The sequence below is a fragment of the Ochotona princeps genome, chromosome 4, assembly GCF_030435755.1.
Source record: "Ochotona princeps isolate mOchPri1 chromosome 4, mOchPri1.hap1, whole genome shotgun sequence".
Classification (NCBI taxonomy): domain Eukaryota; kingdom Metazoa; phylum Chordata; class Mammalia; order Lagomorpha; family Ochotonidae; genus Ochotona; species Ochotona princeps.
In genome coordinates this window covers 33,959,456-33,979,109 of record NC_080835.1, presented here as the reverse complement: position 1 = coordinate 33,979,109, position 19,654 = coordinate 33,959,456, and the positions used below count along the sequence as shown (strand labels likewise).

Below are 19,654 nucleotides of genomic sequence, written 5' to 3'. Positions count from 1 at the left end.
ACAGCAAGAGGGGTTCAAGTAAGCCAGAGGCTCCGGCCCAGGGATTCTGACTCCCTTGCAGATGGTTGAAAAGGCCCCAAATGCTGGACCCAACACTAACTCCATTTTCCTTAACTCTTCAATTAACAATAATCTCAAATCTGGTAGACAGAATCTCTTTTGGAAGGAAGGAAAGTCTTGGTATTTAATTTCAAGCCGTGCTATGTATGCAACTCCTATTTCCTTCCTGTGTGACATCATTACGTATGTGAATGTTGATTCTACTGCAGAATTGCATTAGTGTCTTGTAATCAAGCTTTAAAAACTACAAATTTAACATGAATGTTTACAGAGCTTCTTAAAAGTCATGTTGAAAGTAAAAGATAGTTAAGCCTTTTAAATGAGTATCAAATCAATCTTGTATCTCTATTTTCTTATTAAAATAAAGACTCTGAAGATTTCCACTGAGAAAATGGTGATAATAGTATATTTTAGTATAAATAATCATCAGTGTATTTACTTAATGGTGCTGTCATTCAGAGATTTTTCCATAAAATATCCTTTTCTTCTTACTTTGGAAGTTCCTATTGATTCTGTCACACACAAAAAAATGTAAAACACTTAACTATTTCAGAAGCAAACTGAAGTCATGTCATTAATGAGTTAACCATCCCCAGTCTGTGCTTTGTTTTTGTTTTTGTTTTCAAAGACTCATTCCTTCTGTAAAACCTAAGATCAGTATTTATCATCAGCAAGCAGAGCAAATGTGAAGCAATGGCCATATGGAAGGAATGTTTCTTAATCTCTTAGCTCTTAACTATAAAAGGTCAGAACTCCACAAATATTCAATTTTGTGTGAATACAGTGACATTTTCAGAACATATAGCAGGTAATGAACAGCAAAAATAAATTCACTCCTACATGCACACATACATATGATAAGTATGCAGATAGTGGAAAGAATTCATTCTGGACAAGCATTCAGACTTGATCCAAATGAGGCAGCCTCAGCTTTGTGAGTGTGTAGAGGGTCCTTTCTGTGTCTCACATGCATGTTCCCGCCTGTGATCGTGGACCAGTCAGGCCAGTTCCTTCTTGAAAGGTTATGCTCTATGTGATCCCTCCTGCTGATGGGTCTTATCATCTGTTCACATCCCAGTCAGTACATATCTGTAGTGTAACTCTCACCATATTTATAGCTCATTTCTGTCACAAGGATTATCTTTGTTTGTGACAGTTTGAAAAACTCCAGTTCCTCGGGTAAGAAACCTAGGCAAAAGTAAGGGAATAAAAAAGAAAAACCAACTACAAAGACTCAGGTAAATGAGTGAATAGGTGATTTTGACTAAGGATGTGATGGAATCCTACTTTAATGTTAAATGTCAAGATGTGAATTATTAAATAATGTGCAAACTCTGCTTGGAAGTATATAACAGAGTAAATAACCCCTGTCCTATAAAACCACTGTCTTTTATCTTGAGAATATTAATAAAAGTATCCATAGAAAAGTTTTATATTCCATTAAGAAGTTAAATGGGCTTTAAGTGTTACCTGTTTTGGTGGTCAATCCAAATGTTAACATGTTATCACTATATGACTAAAAAGAAAGTGGATCATTTAAATAAAGAAAACATTATATCAAATAATACAACTGGGACAGGATTTCTCCTTAAAAGTTTTTAAAAACCTTTAGATTCAAAAAAGAAATCAAACAGCATGCAGTCCTAACATTATTTTCTTTTTAAAATGTATTTATTTGAAAGGCAGAGTTAGAAAGTGAAAAAATGAGAAATCTTTCTTTTTTTTTGTTTGTTTATGCTCCGCCAAAGCCAGTAGCTTATGGTCTCCCACATGGATACAGTAGTCCAAGCATGTGGACCGCCTTCCACTGCTTCCCCAGGCACATGAGCAGGGAACTGGATCATAAGTGTAACAGTCGAGACTTTTACCAATGCATGTGTCGGATGTAGGTGCTGCAGACAGAATGACTCACTACACCATGGTACCAGTACTGCCCCATGTGTCTTTCTACAGATGAAATATGTTAGGGATAAAGAGGCCAGCTTACATCCTATTCACTTTTCTGTTACTGTTTTTAAATACTTCATTACAAATAAGCATCTGTTATGGCTCTGAATCTGTAGGGATTGTTTTCTTCAAGCAGTCTCCACATGCGTTTGTTTGGGTAAGGGTTTGTTGGTTTTTCATTCTGACCTGTCAGGTGATAGCACTGAGTCTACACTCATGTTAACTCATCTATGCTTCTGAAACATTTGAAAACCTATTGGCACTTGATAAATCCATGTGTTTTGTTATGTAGGCGTCCACAAATCCCTCAGGAATGTGAAGAGATTATACAGCTGGTGCATCTGGGAAATCTAAAACCAAAAAAGCATAGTATACATTGCACAGTTTATGCTTCATAAATACACAGACACACACGCAATACTCCCGTCTTAAATATTAGTTTATTTTTATTCCAATTGGATGCATGCTCATTACAAGGAGAAATCAAGGCGTAAGCAATAGAGAATGAAAGTGAAGGACTAACAAAATGCATACCAGAAAATTGAAACCAGAGGGTGGAAGTAACTGTAATTTGATGTATTTCCCCAACCAGTGTCATTCTGATAGCCAAAATTAAAAAAAATCAGGCTTGATCCTTATATAAATGTAATTTTTTCTATTGAAAAAATGCAAAATTTTCATATTATCAAAACTATCCAGCCAATATATTATTGTTCATTTATAACACTTTCATTCCCTGTGCCCTGTAAAAAATGTATAAACATATCATTTTAGAAATAGGAAAAATATTTAAATTTTTATCACATTAACAAATTTTCCAATAAATAATAAAAAACAAGGACCTGACATGGTAACTTGGTGGCTAAATTATTGCCTTGCGTGTACTAGAATCCCATATGTGTACTGGTTTGTGTCTTGGCTGCTCCACTTCCCATCCAGCTCCTTTATTGTGTCTTGGGAAAGCAGTGAAGGACGGCTGTATGTCTTAGGACACTGCACCTGTGTTGGAGATCTGGAAGAGGTTCCTGGCTCCTGGCTTCATATCAGCCAAATTCTCTGTAATAAAAGCTTTGCAACAGTAATTTGAACAATGCTGTGCATTGGTTAGCAAATATTATATAATTGAAAAATCATAATCGCCACTAAAACACAGCAGGATTAATATTTTTTTCATTCAACCCTAATTTAGTTATCAATGCACTTTGTGAATGAACATTGGTTTAATTGAATGTTCCTGTTAACTCATGGCCCTCGATCTCTTACAGTAATTTTAGAAGACTTTATCATTTGTACAGCTGTGTTGAGGATCCTTATGAAACTGCAACCGATTAATCTCTTTTGAATTAGGTCTTTTTTTTTTGTAAAACCTTAAGTGCAACATTCAATTGTTAGATATGTTTTTACAATTACTAAATGTATTATCATTAAAAACATTAAATCAAATATGTATTTCTGGAATTCTGAAATTTCAAGAGCACATACTCATATTTTTTTTTCATTTGGAAAACATGGAACCTTACAATTTATCCACAGGATGTTTATTGTGAGAATTAATTGTTTACAACCTTGGTACATAGTCATCTTCTCATTATACTTAGCTATCATCACGCTATGCAATATTACCAATATTAATTGTGTAATGCATCATGTAATAAGTGATTCTTCATTTTTGTTACATTGTTAAAAGAATCAGTTTGAACAGTAATGATTGGCAGTCAAGTCCTTGTTGATATTTTTAATTTCTTTTAGTTAATAACAGATTTCATGGTTCTTTGTTCTATTTCTATCCTCTATGCCTCTTTATTTTCTCTTCAAAGGCTTTTATTTTCTCAGAATTATTTTTTTCTTGTTACGTTAGAACATATTTAACAGTTAATTGTGTATTCATAACCATCCTTAAAGTTTACAGAACTAGATTTGCATTGCAACAAATTGGTTTGTGATATTACTTGAATAAACATCAACATAATTACATTGAAATGGGTGTGACTGCTGATAACTGACATTGGACACCATCTGAATGGAACAAATTGAATTTATTCACTAATTCTCCTTGCTATTTCCCATTTCCTATATGTACCTATAAATTTTTAAAAACAAGCTAAAATAGTTAGAACTAAATGAGGTGCTATAAAAGAAAGAATTATTATGTTTTCACAACCATTGAAAACACCATAGAATGAAGAAAGTATAAGTCAATTCAAAAAGGAAAAATGTCACATGTTCTTTTTAATATAAGGTAACCTTCATGGAAATTATATGATCAGTAGCCGTTTAAATACTGTTGTTGCCGCAACTCACGGGTTTTTATATTTTTGTTTTTATTTTCATTCTTTTAAAATAGTTTCTTTTCTCTTGCTAAATTCTTCACTCACTTGTAGATCATACAGTAGCATCATTTTCTCCAAAAAATGCTTCTTTGTTTTCTTTTTCACTTTTTTGAAACATTCTTTATTCAGTAGCATATTATTTAACTTCATGGTGCTGTAATTTTTTGAACTTTATTCTTGTTGTTGGTTTTGTTTTATGGCTTTTCACTTAAGGGAATGTATAGTCACTGAGACTATTTTATCCAGATGTGAAGATACAATGCAGTATGCATCGCCACTTCCAAATCAAAGATGGACTCCCAGTGAAACCGTTGGAGATACATTTTTTAAATGATTTATTGATTTTTATTGAAAAGTCAGATATACAAAGAGGAGGAGGAGAGATAGAGAGGAAGATGATTCACTCCGCAATTGGCTACAAAGGCCGGAGCTGACCTGAGCTGAGCTGATCCAAACCCAGGAGCCAGGAGCTCTTCCTTGTCTCCCACGCAGGTGCAGGGTCCCAAGGCATCTCCCGAGGAGGAGAGATAGAGAGGAAGATGATTCACTCCGCAATTGGCTACAAAGGCCGGAACTGAGCTGAGCTGATCCAAACCCAGGAGCCAGGAGCTCTTCCTTGTCTCCCACGCAGGTGCAGGGTCCCAAGGCATCAGGCCACAAGCAGAGAGCTGGATGGCAAGTGCAGCTGCCAGGATTAGAAGCAGCACCCATATGGGATCCCAGCACATTCAAGGCAAGGACTTTAGCCGCTAGGCCACCACGCTGGACCCGGATGTATCTTGACAATAGGATGCTGGCTTCTGCCATTGTCTGTACCTGCAATGTCAGAATACACTTAAATTGCAGAATAATATGCTTGTGGCCCCTTATGAAAGACTATACAGGGAGGGAGGAAGTTTTGGTAGGGGTCAAGGGAAATCCTGGAGCCTTTGCAATTGTATCATAAAATTAAAAAGAAAAACAGAAGAAAAAAGATGAAATTAAAATTAGGAGTTCAGTTTATTATGTACTATCACTAGCTCTAGATCCAATTTTATCTTCTGTCTTCATTTCTAATCTGTGATGATTTGGACATTCCTATCATATCAATTGTAACACATATGTTATTGTCCTAATAAATATAGTTGAATATCCATATGTACATTCACATGCATCTGTGAAAGAGATCCCAAACTTGATCTCCCTGGGTGTTAGAAGTATGTTTTCTTCTAAGCAGATTTTAAAAACATATTATCAGATTTAAGAACCTGTAGGGTAACTTATGAGGTTATTACTGTAGTTACCTTCAATGTGTTCTTATTTCTTACTTAATGAAAAATATGTTACATATACCTGTTCTTTGTTCCTTCTTTTGTCTTTCATTGCCAGATATACATACATTGATTTCATGATTACTTTGTACTATCACCATCACTTTCTTGGAGTTTCCTTGTTTATGATTCTAGGGTTCGATGTTTATCTATACAATCATGTATGTAAATACATACTTTTCTGAGACTCGCAAGATGGCCGACATAGGAGGATGGATGTAAGGGAGCTCATAGACAGGGATAGAACGCGACAAAAGCGTAAGTGGAGCAGCATAGAGCTGCAGGGAGAAGAACGTGAAGTTCCCTAGACAGTGTGGAGCCAAAAAAATCCACACAACTCATAAGAGCAACCCGGAAAAAACAAAACAAAACAAAACAAAAGGCAGGGAAGACGGCATCCCGCTCCAGACCTGCTAAGTCACATTTCAGTGCAGCCACCAGGAGCCGCAGTCGCCAGGACCCGCAGTTGTCAGGACCCGCACCCACCACATTCGCCAGGATCCACCAGGACCTGCACCCACCGCAGTCGACAGGACCCGCCAGGACCTGTACCCGCCACAGTCACCAGGACCAGCACCCGTCACAGTCGCCAGGAGACACACCCGCAGCGGAGGTCTTCACCAGCAGCAGAGGCAGACTGCAAGAACCTGAGGTTTGAGTGAGCTAGGTAGGAGCAGCAGTGGGTCGGGGGTTCCCGGAGTTAACCCTCCAGGGGCAAGCACAGAGCCTGAACATCCTTGTTGCTCATCTCCCCACCCCTCCACCCCGGAGATTCCAGCGTCTAGGGACACAGGGCAAGTGCCTTGAAACTGCCAAAACTGTGTCTTGGAGGTGACGCACAGCGGTCCTGTGTGCTGAGGAGAAAGGCAAAAGGCACACTGAATACTCCCCCGTGCCTTGCGGACTGGCACACAGCAAGGCGGTACTGATCCACAGGACCCCGAGCACTCCTCTGGGCTGTGCGGACCCGGGCGCGCCTCTGGGCTAGGCTGTCCCGTGCAAGCGCTGGGGTGGGCGGTCCCCTGTGAGTGCTGGGGTGGGCGGTCTGAGGCTGCTGGGGTGGGCAGACCTGCGCAGGATGCGCTTTCAGAGAGCACCTGGAACACCCCACGCCCTATAGTCCTGTGCTTGGGAGACGCACCAGGAGGGCACTGCGGACCCAAGTGCAGGAGGCGTTCCCAGAGAGCACCTGGAACCTCCACGCCCTGCAGTCCCTGGCAGTGTGGTCACACTGAGAAAGCACCTAGAATCCTCCGTGCCCTGTGATCCCGTGCACAGGTAGCGTGCACAGAGAGTGCCTTCATTCCCCCACACCCTGTGGTTGCATACGTGTAGGGGACGAGATGAGAGTGGGCTTTGAATCTGCTGGGCCTTGAAAGTGGTGCCCTGAGGTCCAGTGTTCTGGAGACGCACCAAAAGTGCCTTGAAAATTCCTGCACCTTGCTACTCCACGCCTGCAGGCTCTGATCTCTGCAGGATAGCGCTTGGAGACCCCTCAGCACGCTGGTGCCTGGGTCTCTCAAAAAGAATCACTAACACAATGGGAAGAAATACCAGAAAAGGTAATGATCCAGATGAGAGAGCCAACACCCCACCAATAAAGGATCAAAAGCCAGTGTCTATTTCGGAGATGTGAGATGAAGACATGGAAGATCTACCAGACAAGGAATTCAAAAAAATAATGTTAAAATCTGTCAGAGGCAATGAGAAGAATTGGGAGGCCTTCAAGGAATTCAAGAACCACATAGTCACAGAAATACAACAAATGAAAAGTAAAATCCTTGACTTAGAGCACAAAATTGAGAGCCTAACCAACAGAATAATTACAGCAGAAGAGAGGATCTCTGAAATGGAAGACACACAAAATGAACATACCCAGCTCATTAAACAGCTGGAGACAATTCTGAACAAAGCCAGTAAGACCATACAAGAAATGAAAGACAACCTCAGAAAATCGAATATTAGGATTATTGGCCTTCCTGAAGGAGTGGAAAGAGAGTCAGGAATGCAAATGATGCTCGATGAAATTATACAGGAAAACTTTCAAAACACTTGGAACATGAACCCAGCCCAAATCCAGGATGGTCAGAGGACTCTCAGCAGGTATGACCCAAAGCGATCTTCACCCAGACATATGGCGCTCAAGTTCCATTCCAACGAAGACAAAGAAAGAATCCTGAGACAAGTACGAAGCAGAGAAAAGATCACATACCGGGGAAAACCAATCAGGATCACTGCTGACTTCTCTGAAGAGACTTTACAAGCAAGAAGAGAATGGACAAAGATCTTCCAAATCCTGAATCAGAACAACTGTCAACCAAGAATATTGTACCCAGCAAAGATCTCATTCGTATTTGAGAACGAAATCAGATACTTCCATAGCAAAGAGAAATTAGAAGAATATGCCAGCACAAAACCAGCTCTACAAAATCTCCTTAGAAATGCACTAAATCCAGAAAAAAGGAGGCAAACCATAAGCAAAGATGGCAAACAGGAAGGTCTCCCCACTAAAGTCCACACAAGGAGGGGCAATTACACAGATATCAACACCCACAAAAACAAGTATGGCAGGGCAAAATCACAACCTCTCAATTTTAACTCTTAACACAAATGGCCTGAACTCACCCATCAAAAGGCACAGATTAGCAGAATGGATCATCAAACAGGACCCAACTATCTGTTGCCTACAAGAGACACATCTAACCAGAAAAGACTCCAAGAAGCTGAAAGTGAAGGGGTAGAAAAAGATATTTCATGCCAATGGATGAGAAAAAAAGGATGGCGTAGCTGTCCTAATTTCAGATAATGTGGACTTCAATCTGACACACATCAATAAGGACAGGGAAGGACATTATATATTGGTGAAGGGACTGATCCATCAGGATGTAATTACCATTGTGAACATATATGCACCAAATTCAAACGCACCTAGCTACGTGAAGCAATTACTCACGGACTTAAGGGGAGACATAGATATGCACACAATAATAGTGGGTGATCTTAACACCCCACTAACAACAATAGACAGATCAACAAAACAAAAACTCAACAAAGAAACAACAGAGCTCATATAAACAATAGAACAACTGGACTTGGTATACATTTATAGAACTTTTTGTCCTAAGACCACAGATTATACATTTTTTTCAGCAGTGCATGGCACCTTCTCCAGGATCGACCACATGATAGGACACAAAGCAAATCTAAATAACTTCAAAAAGATAGGAATCATACCATGTACCCTCTCAGACCACCACAGAATGAAGCTGGAAATCAGCAATTCAAAATGCCCCAGGAAATACAGAAACTCTTGGAGGCTGAACAATATGCTATTAAACGAACAATGGATCAGAGAAGAAATTAAAGATGAGATCAAAAAATTTATGGAAACCAAGGAAAACTCTGACACAACATTCCAAAATTTGTGGGACACTGCCAAAGCAGTGCTACGGGGTAAACTCATCGCAATTGGAGCTCATGTCAAGGCCCAAGAGAGGCGCCAAATACAGGAACTAAATACACACCTCCAGGAATTGGAAAAACAACAGCAGAAGAGCCCCACACACAATAGGAAACAAGAAATCATCAAAACAAGGGAGGAAATTAATCAGATATAAATCAAAAAAACTATACACAAAATCAATGAATCAAAAAGCTGGTTTTTTGAGAAGATAAACAAAATAGACACCCCACTGGCCTGACTGACAAAGAAAAAACAAGAGAAAGCAGAATTAACAGCATCAAAGATGAAAAAGGCAACATAACAACAGACACCGCATCCATTAAGGACATAATTAGAAATTACTACAAAGTACTGTACTCCAACAAGTCAGAAGAACACCAAGAAGTGGAAAAGTTCTTAGACTTTTACCACCTGCCAAAACTTAGCCCAGAGGCAACAAACGACCTGAACAAACCCATAACTGAAGCAGAGATTGAATCAGTGATTAAAGATCTCCCAACAATGAAAATCCCAGGCCCAGATGGCTTCACTAACAGAATTCTACAAAACATTCTGAACAGAACTAACCCCAATCCTCTACAAACTCTTCAAAGCAATAGAAAAGGAATCAACCCTTCCAAACTCATTGTATGAAGCCAACATTACCTTAATCCCAAAACCAGACACAGAACCAACAGAGAAGGAAAACTACAGACCTATCTCTTTGATGAGCATTGATGCTAAGATTCTCAACAAAATCCTAGCCAATAGAATTCAAAAACACATCAGACAGATCATTCATCCAGATCAAGTAGGATTCATCCCTGGAATGCAGGGATGGTTCAACATTCGGAAATCCATAAATGTGATACACCACATTCAAAAACTGAAGAATAAGAATCACATGATAGTATCAATAGACGCAGAAAAAGCTTTTGACAAAATCCAACACCACTTCCTGCTAAAAACTCTAACCAACGTAGGCACAGATGGAAAAATCTACAGCATAATCAAAGCAATATATGAAAAACCCAACGCCAGCATCATACTGAATGGAGAAAAACTGAAACCCTTTCCACTGAGATCTGGAACAAGACAGGGATGTCCACTTTCTCCACTACTATTCAACATAGTCCTAGAGGTACTCGCTGAGGCCATAAGACAAGAAAAAGAAATCAGAGGAATCCAAATGGGAAACGAAGAAGTCAAGCTCTCACTATACGCAGATGATATGATTCTTTATGTAGAAGAGCCAAGAGACTCAATAGAGAGACTGCTAGAACATATACGAAAGTTTGGCAGAGTGGCAGGGTACAAAATTAATGAACAAAAATTAACAGCCATAGTGTATGCGAACAGCCCCAAGATGGAAAAAGATTTAACCAGCAAGATACCATTCAAAATAACAGAAAAGTATGAAGTATCTGGGAATAAATCTAACCAAAAATGTAGGAGACCTATTTGAAGAAAACTACAAACTACTTAAGAAAGAAATTGAGCAAGACCTCAAAAGATGGAGTAACATCCCATGCTCCTGGATAGGTAAAATCAATATCATTAAAATGTCTATACTGCCAAAAGCAATATATACATTCAATGCAATCCCAATCAAATTGCCCAAAACATTCTTCATGGAACTGGAAACAATGATCCAAAGGTTCATCTGGAAACACAAAAAACCACGGATAGCTAGAACCATCCTGAAGAACAGGAAGTTAGCAGGGGGAATCACAGTTCCGGACCTCTGGACATACTATAGGGCAGTGGTTATCAAAACAGCGTGGTACTGGCACAAAGATAGAGAGGAAGATCAATGGAGCAGAATAGAAACACCAGAAGGGAATCCACACAGATACAGCCAAATAATCTTTGACAAAAGGACAAACGACAATCCAGGGAAATGGGAAGGTCTGTTCAATAAATGCTGTTGGGACAACTGGTTAATAGCCTGCAGAAACAAAAAGATAGACCCACATCTCTCACCATACACTAAGATCAAATCTAAATGGATAACAGATCTAAACCTACATCCAGAAACCTTCAAACTTTTGGAAGAAAATGTTGGAAATACTCTGCAAGATCTAGGGGTAGGTCCCGACTTCCTAAAAAGGATACAAAAGGCAATAGCAATCAAGACCAGAATAGACAAATGGGATCTCATCAAACTAAGAAGCTTCTGTACAGCAAGGGAAACAATCAACAAAGTAAAAAAGCAACCCACAGAATGGGAGAAGAGCTTCGCGCACGACATAGGTGATAGAGGGCTAATCTCCAGTATATATAAAGAGCTACAAAACAACCAAAATGTCAAAACAAACAAGCCACTCAAGAAATGGGCACAGGAAATGGGCAGACACTTCACAAAGGAACAAACCCAAATGGCAAATAAACATATGAAAAAATGCTCAAGTCCCCTGGCAATAAGGGAAATCCAAATTAAAACATCAGTGAGGTACCACCTAACACCAGTAAGACTGGCCCACATGAATAAAAGCACCAACAACACTTGTTGGCGAGGTTGTGGGAAAAAGGGAACCCTACTCCACTGCTGGTGGGGCTGCAAGCTGGTACCGCCTCTATGGAAATCAGTATGGAGAACATTCAAACAACTCAAATACAACATACCGTATGATCCAGCAATAGCACTTCTAGGAATATATCCAGAACGCTTGTTTTATTATGAGAAGCCAACATGCACTCCTATGTTCATAGCAGCACAATCAGTAATTGCAAAAACATGGAAGCAGCCAAAATGCCCATCAACAGCAGAGGATTGGATAAGAAAGCTATGGTTCATCTACTCCATGGAATACTACTCAGCTATTAAAAAAAACAAAATGCAGTTCTTTGTGGCCAAATGGGCCAAACTGGAAACCATAATGCTAAGGGAAATGAGCCAATCCCAAAAGGTTAAATACCACATGTTTGCCTTAATTTAAGATGATATGATGTTATGTATAACATGTTATGTTATGTATGTTATATGTTGTGTATAAACTAAAATTGAAATGTCAATGAGGTGGTCACAGAAGGTGGTTAAGAACTCGCATTTATTTTTAACATATTGGTTACTCATTACTATGTCAATTAATTCCATAAAGATGTAAATTTTTGCTGATGGTATGGTGGAGCTTTTAATTGATCGGGATGATACTCTGCTGGATCTGCCTTCAGACCAGAGAGGGTATACCTAAGAAGCCCTTGAACTTGACTGGACAATAAGATGCTGGACTCTATGTTTGGTATATGCTTGAAACAGGGGAATCTCAACTGAACTTGAACTGTGGTTATGCAACAAGGTGGAGGAATCTACCATGGTGGGAGGGTTTGGGGAGGGGTGGGAAGAATCTAACTACCTATGAAACTGTGTCACATAATACAATGTAATTAATGAATAAAAAAATTTAAAAAAATGCATACTTTTTTTTCTCACCACTTTCTTTCTTTGCTATGTACTCATGGCTTGATTTCAACCCAAATCAAAAGAGTATTTCTCTGTATCAAATACATGAAGCTATAGTTGGTGAAAAACAAATAACCAAGATATTCAATGTCTATTTGAATTAATAAATAAATAAGCTTAAGTGATGCTTTAGTATAGATAATAATTAACAACATGCAGTATTTTCTGCCACAGTGTGTGCCTGCTTCTCACCAATTCCTGTGAACTAGAAACACATCCTCTTCAAGCCATGCTGTTGTTGAAATGTGTGTATTCGGGGTTCTTTAGAGAAATTAAACCAGCAGTACCTATCTCATTCAATTTTAAATCTACAGTACATACTCACTTTACAAAACTGCTTTCCATGATTATGAAGTCCGTCAATTCCAGAATCTGCAGGGCAGAGCATCATATGAAACAGGACGACTGATCCTGTAGGTAGGTCAAGTCTGAAGGCTGTCTCCTGCAGAATTCCCTTTTAAAAACAGGGAACTCTTGTTCTTTTAACACCTTCAAGTGTTCGCACAAAGCTCTTTTTTTTTTTTTAAGATTTTATTGCTATTGGAAAGCCAGATATACAGAGAGGAGGAGAGACAGAGAGGAAGATCTTCCATCCGATGTTTCACTCCCCAAGTGAGCTGCAACGGGCCAGTACGTGCCAATCCGATGCCGGGACCAGGAACCTCTTCCAGGTCTCCCACGTGGGTGCAGGGTCCCAAAGCCTTGGGCCATCCTCAACTGCTTCCCCAGGCCACAAGCAGGGAGCTGGATGGGAAGTGGAGCTGCCGGGATTAGAACCGGCACCCATATGGGATCCCGGGGCTTTCAAGGCGAGGACTTTAGCCGCTAGGCCATGCCGCCGGGCCCTCGCACAAAGCTCTTCAAAATATTGTAAGCAATCTTTATTTTTACTCAAAATCTACTTTCTTACATGTAACTTTTATCCACAACACTCACACACAGAAATTCAGAATAGTGTTTGATTAAATATCTGAGAACAAGACCCTGATAAGTTGATATACATAATTAATCTCCATACGGTATGTTGATTTTGAGTTGTTTGAATATTCTCCATACTGATTTCCATAGAGGCTGTACCAGCCTGCAGCCCCACCAGCAGTGGAGTAGGGTTCCCTTTTCCCCACAACCTCGCCAACAAGTGTTGGTGCTTTTATTCATGTGGGCCAGTCTTACTGGTGTTAGGTGGTACCTCACTGATGTTTTAATTTGGATTTCCCTTATTGCCAGGGGACTTGAGCATTTTTTCATATGTTTATTTGCCATTTGGGTTTGTTCCTTTGTGAAGTGTTTGAATAGATGTTATGAATAGATGTTCACATATATATGGAAATACATATGTTCTTGCTCTTACTGACATAATTACAGGGTGCATGGGTGAGGAAGGGAAAAGAAACCTTCCATCTGTTTGTTCACTATTTTTTTTTAAGTTTTATTTATTTATATTGGAAAGTCAGATTTACAGACAAAAGGAGAAACAGAAAGATCTTCTGTCTGCTGGGTCACTCCCCAAGTGGCTGGAGCAAAGTCAATCAGAAGCCAGAAGCCAGGAGATTCTTCTAGCCATCCTCTACTGTTTTCCCAGGCCACAAGCAGGTAGCTGGATGTGAAATTGATCAGCCATACATGAATCAGCACCCATATGTTCAAGGTGTTGATTTAGCCACTAGGCTGTCATGCAGGGCCCTACTTGCTCACTTTTTGTGGTGCCATCTAAGTCTCCCACATGGGTGACAGGGGCCCAAGCACTCTAAATAACTTTCCCTGGTACTCCAACTGAGTTCCCATGTACACAAGCACAGAACTGTATTGGAAATATAGCAGCCTGGATTGTAACCAGTGGATTAACTTGCTGCTCCACAGTCCAGTCTTGAGTTGTTGAGGTTTTCACCCACAAAGTTCATATCACTCAAGACAAAACTCTAGTGAACCCTCTTCTTTAATGCACTTAGGACCCCATCTTTTGTCCCATCCTGCCTGAAACAGTTACACCTCAGGCTACTACATCACCTTTATGGTTTCCGTACACGCACCCTATAGTCTCTCAAATTTTCTTAAATTGATAATCCCATCTGTTTCCTCTGGAATTCTGTTTATTAAATCATAAGTGAGTTTTTACATGTTTCTTGCACATCTGCCAATTTATCTGTCCTGCACTCTGTTCTCATTCATTTTAGCTGCACTAACAAAATGGATGGCTTATGAGCACCATAAAATTTTTTTCTTACATTTCAGCAGGCAGGGAAGTCCAATTTCAAGTTGCTTGTAGGTTTTTGTGTACGGTGAGGACCTTCTTTAAATCTCTAAGTTGGCCTTGTCTTTCTGTATCCCCAAAGGTTGAAAAGAACAAATGAGCTCCCTTGTGACTCTTTTATTAGGGTTCTATTCTCATTCTGATTTTTCTTTTTAAAGATTTTTAGATGGCATAATTTAATTTACTTTATATTCAGTGCCTTAATACACTAATAAAGTGTTCAGCAAATAATAAAAAAAAAATGTAGTTTTGTTGGAGTATAGGCAAGCAGTAAAGCCAGTAATAAAATGAAAGAATATTCCATTTCACTAATATAAATTGTATTATAATCTTACATCATTAAATATATAGTTATATGCTATGCTTAATTTTTTGACACAGATGTAGTACAATTTTACAGAATTTTATTTGTAGCATTATTAATATGCACAGGCATTTTTGCTAGCTTTTGTTGTTGTTTAGTTTAGCTTCCACATATTAGTGAGAACATGCAATGTTTGTCATTCTGTGTCTCACTTGTTTCATTCATTCTGATGCCCTCCAGTGGCATTAATTTTGATGCAAATGATAGGAATTGTTTTTTATATTTGAGTAATATGCTCCATTTTTTGTTTATTCATTGATTGATGATAGGCATCTTTCACAATAACCAAAATATCAAATAAATATAGGTGTGATTTAATATTTTGGCATTTGTAAACAATTTTGCTATAAATATGGTACTGCAAGTTATCTCTTTGATACGTGTTCATGTCTTTTAAATATATACCCAGTAGTGGATCATATGGAAAGCCTATTTCAACTGTTTCAAGAAACCTTCATACTGTTTGCCACAGTGGCTACATTAATCTATATTTTTACCAATCGTGTTTAAATGTTCCCCTTCATCCACATCTGTATCAGCATTTGATTCTTTCTGTCTTTGTTTAATAGACATCCTGGCAGGTGTAAGAGTTTATGCTTTTTATTGCCAGTTGCCTGGAGGCTAGTGATGTTGAATACTTTTCATGTGTTTGTTGGCTATTTATATTTTTCTTTTGATGATTTTTTGAGATCTTTTGCTCATTCCTTAACTGAATCATTCGTTTTTATTTGTTGTTGAGCTTTCTGGGAGTAGCTGGTATGTTCTGGATGTGATTTTATTTATTTTTTTTAGAATTATTATTTTCGCCATTCTGTTGGATACCACCTCAGACTATTGATTGGATCCTCTGATGTGAGAAAGCTTCTGATATATGTTATTCTATTTGTCCAGTTTTTCCTTTGTTGACTGTGGTTTGGAGATCTTAACCAAGGTTTTGTAAAGGGCCCTGCCCTAATCATTATTACTTACTGAAGATTGCATTTTCTAATGCTGTCACATTGTGAGTTCAGACTCCAACATAGGAGTTTGTTAGTGAGACATAAGCATTGTGTTTACTTTTCCACTCTAGCCTGGAGAAGTTACCAAAGGTCTTGCCTAAAATCAGACTTTTCTGTTATTGTTCCAGTTCCACTTCATTCATGTTCAAAACTTAGTAACTATCAAGCGTTTTCTTAGGTGTCATCAGTTTCCCTCTCTGTCTCATAAAGACTATGCTGCTTTATTACCTGTCTTTTATGCCATATGGTTGCTTACTTTTTGTGTGTTATTTTTCATAGCAAGACACTTTGAAAGTCTGTTTATATTCCGAATAAATCATTTCTTTCAAGATCAAAGTAGCTGTTTACTGCCATTTCTACAAGGTAATTCTTATGTTTTTCTGCTAATGAAATTAGCAGCAACAATTCAGCACTTTCACTTTTTTAAAACTTTTACTTCCTTTGGCTTTCACAACTTCATATCCCTGAAGTGTTTTCCTATTAAACTGAAACTTCTTGTTCCTTCTCTCCTTACAGCTATTTCTCATCCTTCTAGTCATTTCATTACTGGATCGTGAGACCTCAGTATCCAACTAGGTTTTCCTCTTGATCTATTCTAATTCTTTAAGTGACTGTTCTATATCAGGCTTATGAGTAGCAGTCACCTAAGAATACATTGCTGCATACATATTTTCTGTTGCAACCACTTTTCTCAATTTCATGTGCCTATGTTCTTATACTTGCTCAAAATATCTCTTTGTACATTCAAATGGTATCTCAAACATCTGAGGGAACAACACCAGCACCTTAGACTCTCCTATTCAAGTGTGAGAGTAACTGGAATTCCAACTATCCTAATCCTGTCAGAACATTACCAAAACAAAACATTGTATGGTCATCTTTGATCCTGCAGCTTTTCTCACATGTTATACATAAAATCCTTGTCAATATTGCAAGACAAGTCATGAAATCTGACACAGAGAAGCTGTCCCAGTAATCCTATAGTAAATGTAATGTACATTAATATTGGTAAACAACATTATTCAAATTTAGATAAATCTGTCACATATTTTACTATGGTATTTCAATAAATTTTTCAATTCTATCTCTAAATTTCCTTCAAAATCACATTTTTTAAAGGGGATGGGATGATATGTTGTATCTCTAGAGTGGCTTAAGAATTATGTATATGTAAAACTTTTATTTTGGGGTTTTCCTGGAATTTTCATGAGTACTGTTTAAAGAGTATGATAATTTTGCAAGCACTTTTTCTGAGTATCTTTGCTAGAATTTATAGCAATTTCTATATCTTGATTTTAGAATCTATGATAAAATCAACAATACCTTTAAAACATTTGTGTCCACAAAATGCTAAGACCTTTTGACCAAAGAATAACTGCTAAGTAACCATCCCTTCCTGGAACCACAATATGTTAGATTTAATGCAACAACCAGCTGTATTTTACCAGCTACGAGAAAGCATTGAATTCCCCCCTCCATAGTTACTTCAAGTAAAGAATTTCAGTTTCTTTGGTTAGATAGGTGGAAATTATTTATGCATCAGCATGCTAGTCTTTCTAAACTGTAGACTTGTTATTTATAGGCTGAGTTGCAATGATCAGCAACATTTGTACAAAAGCTTACAGACTTCCTTTCTGTGATCCAATTTCAAATAATGAAAACAGTAAAGAAAGTAAACTAAAGCTTGGATACTACAAATGTCACAAGGGTTGCTCCTAATGCTCAGGCTCCTTCTTAGGAAATATCTTTGTTTAATCCAAATAGAAAGCGACTTTGTTCTAGTTCACTTTTTTGACCTTTAAGAACTTTAAAGTATATTCCTCTACTTAAAAAATACTCAATAATTTTTGCTAAGTATGGAAACATACTTTAGGGGCTGAGCAAGATGGTTCTACTTGCTAATCCTCTACCTCCAAGTGCCAGCATTCTCTGTGGCAGGTAGTGTGTGAGCTCCGCTTCCCATCCAGTTTTTTGCTTATGTCCTGGGAAAGCAGTGGAATCGCTCAAACCTGGGGCCTCAACTCATAAGAAGCTCCTGGTTCCTGGCTTTGGATTGGCTCGGCAGCAGTTACTGAGATATTTGTGGAGTGAACCAACAGGTGGAAGATCTTTCTCTGTCTCCTGTAAAGCAAAAAGAAAACAACAATAAAAAAAAAATATTTTAGTTTTTATGACCTACCTTTCTGTACTTTGATTTTCAATGACAGGCAACTCAGTGAAAGGCTAATAATAATATAACAAAAGTGATTTTAGTGAAATATTTTTTATTCCTCTGGGATCTTTTTTAGATATTTTGCACATACAACCTCTCAACTTTAAAACAACCTAGTAAAACAACATGATAATCTTTAAGTTAGGGGAATCTCTAATGCAGTATGCACAATTTAACCCAAATAGTAAAAACAAAACAAAACAAAACCAAAATGAAGCAAGGATTATCTAGTTTCGGATCATTAAACGGAACTCCCCCTGTCATTTTTCATAGGCCCTTATTGCCCTCATTCTATCCAAAATGGAATACCACTGCTTCCTTTACTTAATCCACATCTTCATTTTACCTACATGGCCTCACCGGCAGTCTTTTGATAGGATCCTTGTATAATCAGAGATGTACCACAACTAAAGAGGAGGCTTCTTTTGCAGCATATTCCATGACTTTTGCATTTTTATTTGATCTCCTCAATTTTTAAAAATTTATTTTATTATTGTTGCAAAGTCAGGTATACAGAGAGGAGGAGACAGAGATGAAGATCATCCATCCAATGATTCATTTCCCAAGTAGCCACAATGGCCGGTGCTGCACCAATCTGAAGCCAGGAACCAGGAACTTCTTCCAGGTCTCTCATGCGGGCACAGGGTCCCAAGGAGCTGGATGGGAAGTGAGGCTGTTGGAATTAGAACTGGCACCCATGGGATCTTGCCACGTTCAAGGGGAGGACTTTAGCTGCTAGGCCACCGTGCTGGGCCCTCTCCTCAATTTTCTTAATAAAATAATTGAGCTTCTAATTTGGTTTTAGTGTATTCCTTTTATTTTTACCAAGGAAAAATTTGCTTACTTTAAAGTCAGATAGACTTACACATGAGAGAAAGAGAGACAGAGAGAAGAGAGAGAGAGAGAAACACAGAGAGAGAGACAGAAAGACAGAGAGAGAGAGACCACAATAGAAAACTGCATGGAGGAGATAGTAGCTCCATTTTGGTTTCCCACAGCCATCACAGGATATCAAGTACTGAGTGCATCATTTATTTCTTCCCCAGTCACGTTGTTAGGGATGTGGTTCAGAAACAGAGTAGCCAAGAGTCAAACCAATAATCTGCTAAGGCTGAAACTATCTTAAGCAGCAGCTGAATCTACTGTGCTACAACACACACTCCCATTGCCTTACTTGAATTGAAAAGATGAAAACAGCTGAGTGTCTGGCAGATGCATGTTTGATCTTCTGCTCGATAAATTATTAACTGTGGGCTAGCTATTAATAATATTTAACT

The 19,654-nt window shown here is 38.5% G+C and overlaps 1 protein-coding gene across 1 annotated transcript in view; it reads left to right on the top strand.

The window, feature by feature from the left end:
- Window positions 1-19,654, top strand: part of LUZP2 (leucine zipper protein 2) — a 252,311-nt gene that overhangs the window by 28,645 nt on the left and 204,012 nt on the right. The gene's annotated exons all lie outside the window — the stretch shown is intronic.